Source organism: Eriocheir sinensis, unplaced genomic scaffold (assembly GCF_024679095.1).
Source record: "Eriocheir sinensis breed Jianghai 21 unplaced genomic scaffold, ASM2467909v1 Scaffold925, whole genome shotgun sequence".
NCBI lineage: Eukaryota > Metazoa > Arthropoda > Malacostraca > Decapoda > Varunidae > Eriocheir > Eriocheir sinensis.
Window position 1 is genome coordinate 30,091 of NW_026112303.1, and position 9,910 is coordinate 40,000.

The window sequence follows — 9,910 nt, forward strand, 5'->3', positions numbered from 1 at the left end:
TGAGGAATGAGTGATGGGTATGGATGAGGAATGAGAGATGTGTATGGCCGAGGAATGAGTGATGGGTATGGCTGAGGAATGAGTGATGGGTATGGATGAGGAATGAGTGATGGGTATGGCCGAGGAATGAGTGATGGGTATGGCCGAGGAATGAGTGATGGGTATGGCCGAGGAATGAGTGATGGGTATGGCCGAGGAATGAGTGATGGGTATGGCCGAGGAATGAGTGATGGTATATTGAGGAATGAGTGATGGGTATGGCCGAGGAATGAATGATGGGTATGGCCGAGGAATGAGTGATGGGTATGGCTGAAGAATGAGTGATGGGTATGGTCGTAGAATGAGTGATGGGTATGGCCGAGGAATGAGTGATGGGTATGGCCGAGGAATGAGTGATGGATATGGCCGAGGAATGAGTGATGGGTATGGCCGAGGAATGAGTAATGGGTATGACCGAGGAATGAGTGATGGATATGGCCGAGGAATGAGTGATGGGTATGGCCGAGGAATGAGTGATGGGTATGGCGGAGGAATGAGTGATTGGTATGGCCTAGGAATGAGTGATGGGTATGGCCGAGGACTGAGTGATGGTATGGCCGAGGAATGAGTGAAGGGTATGGCCGCGGAATGAGTGATGGGTATGGCCGAGGAATGAGTGATGGGTATGGCCGAGGAATGAGTGATGGGTATGGCCGAGGAATGAGTGATGGGTATGGCCGAGGAATGAGTGATGGGTATGGCCGAGGAATGAGTGATGGGTATGGCCGAGGAATGAGTGATGGGTATGGCCGAGGAATGAGTGCTGGGTATGGCCGAGGAATGAGTGATGGGTATGGCCGAGGAATGAGTGATGGGTATGGCTGAGGAATGAGTGATGGGTATGGCCGAGGAAAAAGTGATGGGTATGGCCGAGGAATGAGTGATGGGTATGGCTGAGGAATGAGTGATGGGTATGGCCGAGGAAAAAGTGATGGGTATGGCCGAGGAATGAGTAGGAAAGAGTAGAAATAGGTGAGGATGGTTGGGGTTGGCCGGTATAAGTGGAAACAGATGCGTGTATGTGTTCCGATTTACACCGCTAGAGCTCCTCTCCTCCCGAAATTGACCTCTTTTTCGGCCACCTCTTTTGATTCTTTTTTGTAGGAGCAACGAGTAGCGGGCTTTTTTTTTTTATTATTGTTTCCTTTTTTATGCCCTCGAGCTGTCTCCTTTGTTGTAAAAAAAAACCCACTCAGACACATGCTTGGACGACGGGTCTCGGAGTGCATAAAAAAAGGCATCCATGGTTGAGTGCCTCCCCCATTGGGCAACAGCTGTTACTTAAGAGTCCGTTATCTAGATTTTTACATCATGGTGTTACGTGTCTTACGCTTTAGATATTTACAACTTATGAAGGTTAACATAAATTTATCTACTTAACAAACACGAACAGGTCAGATTCATTCCCCCCCTCTCCCCGCCACCCCCTCCTGCCTCTCTCCACAATAGCGCCACTCTCGTTTTCTGATGTTTGTTTGTCTATCCGTCCGTCTGTCTGTCTGTACGGTTCTCTGTCTCAATCAGTCTCTTTAATTTCTGTGCAGGTCGACTAATATATATATATATATATATATATATATATATATATATATATATAGATATATATATAGATATATATATATATCTCTCTCTCTCTCTCTCTCTCTCTCTCTCTCTCTCTCTCTCTCTCTCTCTCTCTCTCTCTCTCTCTCTCTCTCTCTCTCTCTCTCTCTCTCTCTCTCTCTCTCTCTCTCTCTCTCTCTCTCTCTCTCTCTCTCTCTCTCTCTCTCTCTCTCTCTCTCTCTCTCTCTCTCTCTCTCACTCTCTCTCTCTCTCTCTCTCTCTCTCTCTCTCTCTCTCTCTCTCTCTCTCTCTCTCTCTCTCTCTCTCTCTCTCTCTCTCTCCTTACACACCTTTCCATCAAGTAGCTTACCTCTCCCTACCTCTTCAACTTTTTCCCCTCACAAGATCCACCCATTCCCATCACTCTAAACCCCCATCACAACCCATTTTCTAACCCCCTCTCCCCCCTTCCACATTAATCGAAAGCTTTCCTCCACCCCAATCTACCTACCCCAACCCTTTCCTATTCCATTCCAGTTCTTCCCCATTCATTCCCATTTTTCACTCATTTAAATACGTGTCCAACTCTCACCACCTATTTCTACACTTGCCACAGCCATACCCACCCCTTCCTACCTACCTACCCCCACCCTTTCCCATTCCATTCCAGTTCTTGCCCATTCATTCCCATTATTCACTCATTTTAATACGTGCCAAACTCTCACCACCCATTTCTACACTTGCCACAGCCATACCCACCCCTTCCTACCTATTCCCACTCTTTCCCACACCATAACCAAGCCATATTTAGTCCTGCCTGCCTATATCTCTCAAACCTTATCCCTCATCCAGACATATCGAGCCCTTCCCACGTATTCCTACCCATCGTAACCCATTAAAAAGACATATCCACTCTTTTCCAGCTATTCTTTCCCTTCCCTATCCCTTACCAAGACATACCCAGCCCTCTCCACCTATTGCTAACTATGCCAACCCATCAAATAGTCATAACCCCTTCCCTTCTATTTCAATCAATCCCCGGCCAACCCTATCTTCACCTATTTCCACCCATCCTTATTCATTCTTCAGCCAAATTCATCCCTCTCCTCTTATTCCAAGCATTTATCCAAACATGTTCCAGCCTTTCACGCTCATCCCGGCATCCATCCATCTATTTCTAGCATTCCTGAACTCTCCCCAAGAAAATTCCACCCCGTTCACACTCCTCCCATCCACCCCTCGGCCTTTTCCAGTCACCCTCTCACATAACACATCCCATCTCCATCGTGTACCCCATTTTCTACTTTCCCATTCTATCTCATTCGCAATCATCCCGTCCATTTCCATCTTCGCATCCTTGTCAACCCACTCACTCACTAACACACACCATCTACGCTGCTCCCCTTTCCTCCCTTCCCGTTCCATTCCCCTCCCATCCAGTCTTATAACCCTGCATCCATTCTCCCTTCACACACCCATACTCACCCACCCACACACACACACACACACCATATCTGGAACACCCCTTTCTTCTCTTTACATTACCTCTCCACTCATCTCTTTCCCAGCCTTTTCCACTCCCCCTCTCACTAACACATATCCCATCTTCGTCACTCCCCCCTATCCCATCTTTTCCCCCTTCCCATTTCATCTCATACTATTCAAACCCCTCCCATCAACTCTTACACTTCCACAGTCTTTTCACCCCCCCTACACCCCCTTCATTCGCCGCTCCCCCTCCCCCCTCATCCCATCTCTGCTCCCTTCCCATTCCATTTCTACCCATCCATACCCATCCCATCAGCTCTTACACCTCCACAGCCTTTACCATTTATCAATACACGTCACACCCACACCTACACCCCCCCCCCCACCTTCGCCGCTCCCTCTCATCCCATCTCCGCTGCCTTTCCATTCATTTCATCCCACTCAGATCCTTCCCATCCAATATTTCCCCTCCGTAGCCTTTACCACCAATCCAGTAACACACCCCATCTCCTGGACATCCTCTTTCATTCCTTTCCATTTCATTTCATCCCACTCAAACACTTTTACCCTCACATACCCACACCCACACCATCTCCGGCACATCCTCTTTCCTCCCTCCCTTACCGTTCAATCTCATCCCATCCCTTCCAGTCTTAACCCCTCTGCTCCTTTTCCACCCTCTTACACACACCCACACCCACACTCACACCATCTCCGGCACATCCCTTTCCTCCCTTACCGTTCAATCTCATCCCATCCATTCCAGTCTTAACCTCTGGACCTTTTCCACCCTCTTACACATATCACACATGCACCCACGCCCACACCATCTCCGCCGCACCCTTCCACCTCCATCCCGGCCTTGCCCTACGAAGCACAAGGGACCGAAATGTGAGCGGGACCCGTTGGCCGCGTTCTCCCTCGTGGCCTTGACCGGAGTGGCGTGTCGTGCGGGGTGGGAGTGGCCGGCCGAGTGCTCCAGTTATGAGGCGCCAAAACGTAAACAACACTAATATAAGGCAACGGGGGAAAAAAAGAGTAGGAATAATGTTACTCAGTATGCAGGGGTGATTATGATAGCGGTGTCGGGGCTGGCGGCGGTGGTGGTGGTGGTGGTTGTTGTGGCGGTGGTGGTGTTTGTGGTAATAGTGGTAGTGGTGGTGGTTGTAGTAGTGGTGGTGGTAATGGTGGTGGTTAGTAGTAGTAGTAATAGTAGTAGTAGTAGTAGTAGTAATAGTAGTAGTAATAGTAGTAGTAGTAGTAGTAGTAATAGTAGTAGTAGTAGTAATAGTAGTAGTAGTAGTAGTAGTTTGTTGTAGTAATAGTAGTAGTAGTAGTAGTTTGTTGTAGTAATAGTAGTAGTAGTAGTAGTTTGTTGTAGTAATAGTAGTAGTAGTAGTTTGTTGTAGTAATAGTAGTAGTAGTAGTTTGTTGGAGTAATAGTAGTAGTAGTAGTAGTAGTTTGTTGTAGTAATAGTAGTAGTAGTAGTAGTTTGTTGTAGTAATAGTAGTAGTAGTAGTAGTTTGTTGTAGTAATAGTAGTAGTAGTAGTAGTTTGTTGTAGTAATAGTAGTAGTAGTAGTAGTTTGTTGTAGTAATAGTAGTAGTAGTAGTAGTTTGTTGTAGTAATAGTAGTAGTAGACAAAACTTGGCAAGGAAAGCAAAAAAAACTTATTCTTTCCCTTAGTGATTTAGTTAGTTCGTCGGGCCACTAATTCTCCTGCAGAGACAAAATCAAACACTTGTTGTCAGTGCGCGCGATAATGTTCAGTTCATTTCTGACCTAACAGAGTAACGGTCAATGCGGTTTTCAAAGGAGTTGATCGTTTTCCCACTACATATTTTTGCAGGAAGGTTGTTGAATTGGTGGATGACTCGGGTTGTGAAAAAACACACACTTCTGATAATGTCTGTACTACATCGGCTCGCTTGAATCGGTAGACAGTCATATTAAGTTTTTGGGGGGTTAGTTTGGAGCTTTGCGTATCGTAAAAACAAAAATTATCTCTCTCATGTGGGAGACAGTATAATAAGAGTTTATTATGAGATAGCCTAAAGGAAGGGCGTGTCCGAACCTGCTGCCATCTGGTGAGCACCGCTTTGACTAGATCGCCGCAGCGGACGAGAGTGAAAGTCAAGTGCAAAGAAGATATTCTTGAGATAGCAGGAAAGGAATGGCCGTGAAACGCGATACTGGAACGTGAAGCAATGGAAAACAATTATTATTAGGTAAAGAATTAATATCAAAGGAGGAGGAGGAGAAGGAGGAAACATGGACGAGCAGGCAGCAGAAAGCCTATTGGCTCATTGCGAGGCTGCCTGCTTTCAGTGATTTAATCAATCCGTCAGCCATAGGAGTGGCTTGCGGGAAGGATTAAAGCACTTCTGTACGTACTCGTGGATACGTTTAGTTCACTCCTGACGCGGCAAAGTGACGGTCAACGCGATCTTTAAAGTAGCTGATTGTTTCCGCACTAACCACTCCTGCAGGAAGGCTGTTCCATTGGCGGACGACTCTTCGAAAAATAACTCCTGCCGATACCCGTAAGGAATTGCTTGGCTTGAATTGTTTCACCGTTGTTTCTTGTTCGCGAGTTAGACTGTAGCGTGACGAGTTTGGAGTGATCAACATTGCTGAACTTGTTCAGGCACTTGAAGACTTGTACCATGTCTCCCCGCAGTCGTCTCTTTTCCAACGTATTATTTTCGTAGCGCGTCGCTGTACTCTTTCGAGTAATTCAATGTCTTTCTTGTAATTGGGAGACCAGAATTGCACGGCGTATTCCAGGTGGGGCCTTACCAGCGAGTTATGCATGTAAAACGTAACTCCCGGCGTCTTATATTCGAAGTTCCTCGCTATGAAGCCGAAGCGGACTTGCAGTGTTTTGTGTTTCAGGTCACTGCTGATGGTGACCCCGAGGTCTCTTTCCTCCTGTACTGCCTGTAGTGGATCGCCACCCATGTAGTATGTGTGGTTGCTATTTCTTGACCCGATGTGCATTACTTTACTTCTAGTAGTGTTGAAGGACATCTGCCACTTTTCTGACCACTGAGTGATCTGGTCCAGGTCTCTCTGAATAATTTCAGTCTGCTGTCGTGAGGGCCTTCCCTCCCACCTTGGTGTCGTTAGCAAATTTAGTAAGTGTAGATATTAATCCTAGTTCTAGGTCATTGATATATATAATAAAGAGTATGGGGCCCAGAACTGAACCTTGTGGCACTCTAATTGTAACCGGGAACCACTCGGAGGCCTGCCGTTGAGTACAACTCGTCGTTTTCTTCCAGTGAGCCAGTCTTTTATCCACGCTGTCAGATTGTCTCCCAGTCCCGCCGATTTCAGTTTCTTGAGAAGTCGTTCGTGTGGGACCTTGTCAAAGGCCTTTTAAAAGTCTTGACAGAGGAGGAGGAGGAAGAAGAGGAGGAACACAAGGAAACACAAAGGAAGAACAAACAACAGCAGGGAGGAGGAGGAGGAGGAGGAGGAGGAGGAGGAGGAGGAGGAGGAGGAGGAGGATATAAAGAAGAGGATGAAGAAAAATGTAAAGGATACGAAGAAGAAAGGAGATAGTGAGGAGCAAAATAATGATAACAACAGCAATAGTAATAAAGCCTCTGAACACGAATAATAAAAACAAACAAAAACAACCACAGCCTACGTAAAAACTAACACTGCATCCAAGCTTTATGACACGAACTGTTATTAAAAGGGAGAGGCAGAGAACGGGATGCATATAAGAGACGAATCACCATGACGCGAAATACCTGTGCACGAGATAACCGTCTGGGAAAGAAGACACTTGAGAATAAGAGAACATAAGAACATAAAACAAAAGGAGTCTGCAAGAGCCTGGATACAGCCCCTCCCCCTCCGTCCTCCGTTATTAGTACGCCCTCAATGAACTAATAAGGAATGCCAGTTTTATGATGGGCCTTGTGGAGAGTGAAAGGCAAAGGGTGGAAGTACAAGAGTTAGAACATAAGGAGTCTGCAAGAGGCCGGATTCCCCCCCCCCCCCCCCTGTCCTCTTTATTAGTACGTACTGCATAAACGAATAAGGAATGCAAGTTATATTATAGGCATTGTAAAGAGTAAACGGTAGGTGGAAATACAAGAGATAAGATAGCATAAAACGTTAGGATTTCCCATGAGGCCCAACCCCCTCCTCCCCAACCTCGTTTTTATAATGTACGTACTGCTTGAACTAATAAGGAATGCCAGTTTTATGATAGGCCTTGCTGAGAGTGAAAGGCAAAAGATGGAAGTATAAGAGTTAAAACATAAGGAGTCTGCAAGAGGCTGGATACCCCCCCCCCGGTCCTCGTTATTAGTACGTACTGCATAAACGAATAAGGAATGCAAGTTATATTATAGGCATTGTAAAGAGTGAACGGTAGGTGGAAATACAAGAGATAAGATAGCATAAAACGTTAGGATTTCGCATGAGGCACGTTTTTATAATGTACGTACTGCTTGAACTAATAAGGAATGCAAGTGTTATGATAGGCCTTGCTGAGAGTGAAAGGCAAAAGATGGAAGTATAAGAGTTAAAACATAAGGAGTCTGCAAGAGGCGGGATACCCCCCCCCCCCCCCGGTCCTCGTTATTAGTACGTACTGCATAAACGAATAAGGAATGCAAGTTATATTATAGGCATTGTAAAGAGTGAACGGTAGGTGGAAATACAAGACATAACATAGCATAAAAACATTAGGATTTCGCAGGAGGCCGAGCACCCATCCCCGTCCGCCGTTATTAGTACGTACTGCATAAACAAATATAAGGAAAGCAAGTTATATTATAGGCAGCGTAAAGAGTGAACGGTACAAAGGAAAAATACAAGAGATAAGATAGCATAAAAACATTAGGATTTCGCAGGAGGCCGAACACCCATCCCCCTTCCGCCGTTATTAGTACGTACTGCATAAACGAATAAGGAATGCAAGTTATATTATAGGCAGTGTAAAGAGTGAACGGTAGAAGGGACATTACATAACATAGCATAACATAGACAAGACATAACATAGCATAAAAACATTAGGATTTCGCAGGAGGCCGAACACCCATCCCCCGTCCGCCGTTATTAGTACCCAGTGCATTAACAAATATGGAATGCAAGTTTTATCATAGACATTGTTGAGAGGGAAAGGTAAGGGGTGGAAATACAAGCGGCTGGAGAATCAGCATGCCGCGACGGAACTGTCATGTCTATAAGCGTGTGGGAAAAATGCCTTCACGTGGAGTTGGATTCTGTGCGTGAGTCCGAAAGATTGACCCGATGATTTATAGACGACGGATTGATGGCGCTCTCTCCTTATTATTATCATTATTGTTTTTACTACTATTATCATCATTGCTACTATCATCACTTGTTTTCATTTTCATTACTATCTAAATCAATATTCTACAACGTGAGCAACAGTTTTCGCGTCTGTTTTCATTACTAAGATCAATTCTACGTATAATGAAAATGATAATAATGATAAAAATAATAATGCTACTACTACTACTTCTACTACTACTACTACTACTACTACTACTACTACTACTACTACTACTACTACTACTACTGCTATTACTACTACTACTACTACTACTACTATTACTACTACTACTACTTAGACCTCATCTCGATTATGCTGTTCAGTTCTGGTCCCCCTACTATAGAATGAATATCAAGATGTTAGAATCTGTACAGAGGAGGCTGACAAAGATGATTCAGGGGGTGAGAAACTGGCCTTATGAAGACACAGGTGGCCTTGGTGGGGTGTATGTGTGAGGGTGGCGGAGGGCAATGACAAGGCAAGAAGGAGGAGGAGGAGGAGAAGTAGGAGAAGGGGGACGAGGAGGAGGAGGAGGAGGAGGAAGAGGAGGAGGAGGAGGAGGAGGAGATATGAAAACCCATCAATATATCGAGCCTTTCTTCGCAGGTTTCTATCTTATCGGCACTAACCACATGACTGCCAAGACTTTCATGAAACTGCTACTCTATTAGTAACCCAATTCACACCTATGTCTTGATAAAATCTGAAAATATCTAACTCAAACCTATTGCAATCAGTCCACCCCATCTCCCTACATCAAGCCCGCTCTCCAGTTCTAAGCTTTAATCAAGTTTCCACGCTCTACTCGCCTTTCTAAGTGTTCTCATCTAAGGTCGTATTGTGAGACATTTCGCCGCCCAAGAACACATATTTGACAAGGCTTTCGTAGGAGTTGTGGGCATTTCCCGGGGTAGTTCTATGACCCTGGTGGTAGTCTGACCCTTCTTCTGTACCTTGAACCTAAAGAAACACGCATTAGAACCCGATTGATCCCCTCTTTGACCTTTAGAAATAGCTGATGTGATATGGCAGTGTCTCGTAATACCAGCCCTAAGACTTTTTAAACCTATCCTTGTAAGGCGATCTATTATTGTTTTTATTTATAAGTCATGTTCATCATTAGGTATTATTAGTCCACTGTAGAACGAGTAGTGGCTTGCCCAACCTTCTGCACCTCTCTCGCCCGATGTCTGTGTACTCGTTCCCTGCGCCGCCACATGCTCTAATTTCGTCTGTTCACCTGCTGGTTCTGCCCGCCCTGACATCTACAATCTCTGAGTTGCCACGCCTCTGCTTTGGCTGTCCATCTGTGATCTGTTTACGCATGATATGATTTGCTCAAGCCCATTTCTTATTTTATTTGTGTTATACGACTATTACCCAAGTACAAGAGGATGATGACACACTGTGAGGCCTAGAGGTAACTTAGGAGCAGTAACTTAGGAGCAGTAATTTAGGAGTAGTAAGTAGCGGGCTATTTTCTTTTTTTCTTTCATTATTGTCTTCTTTTTTTTCTTACG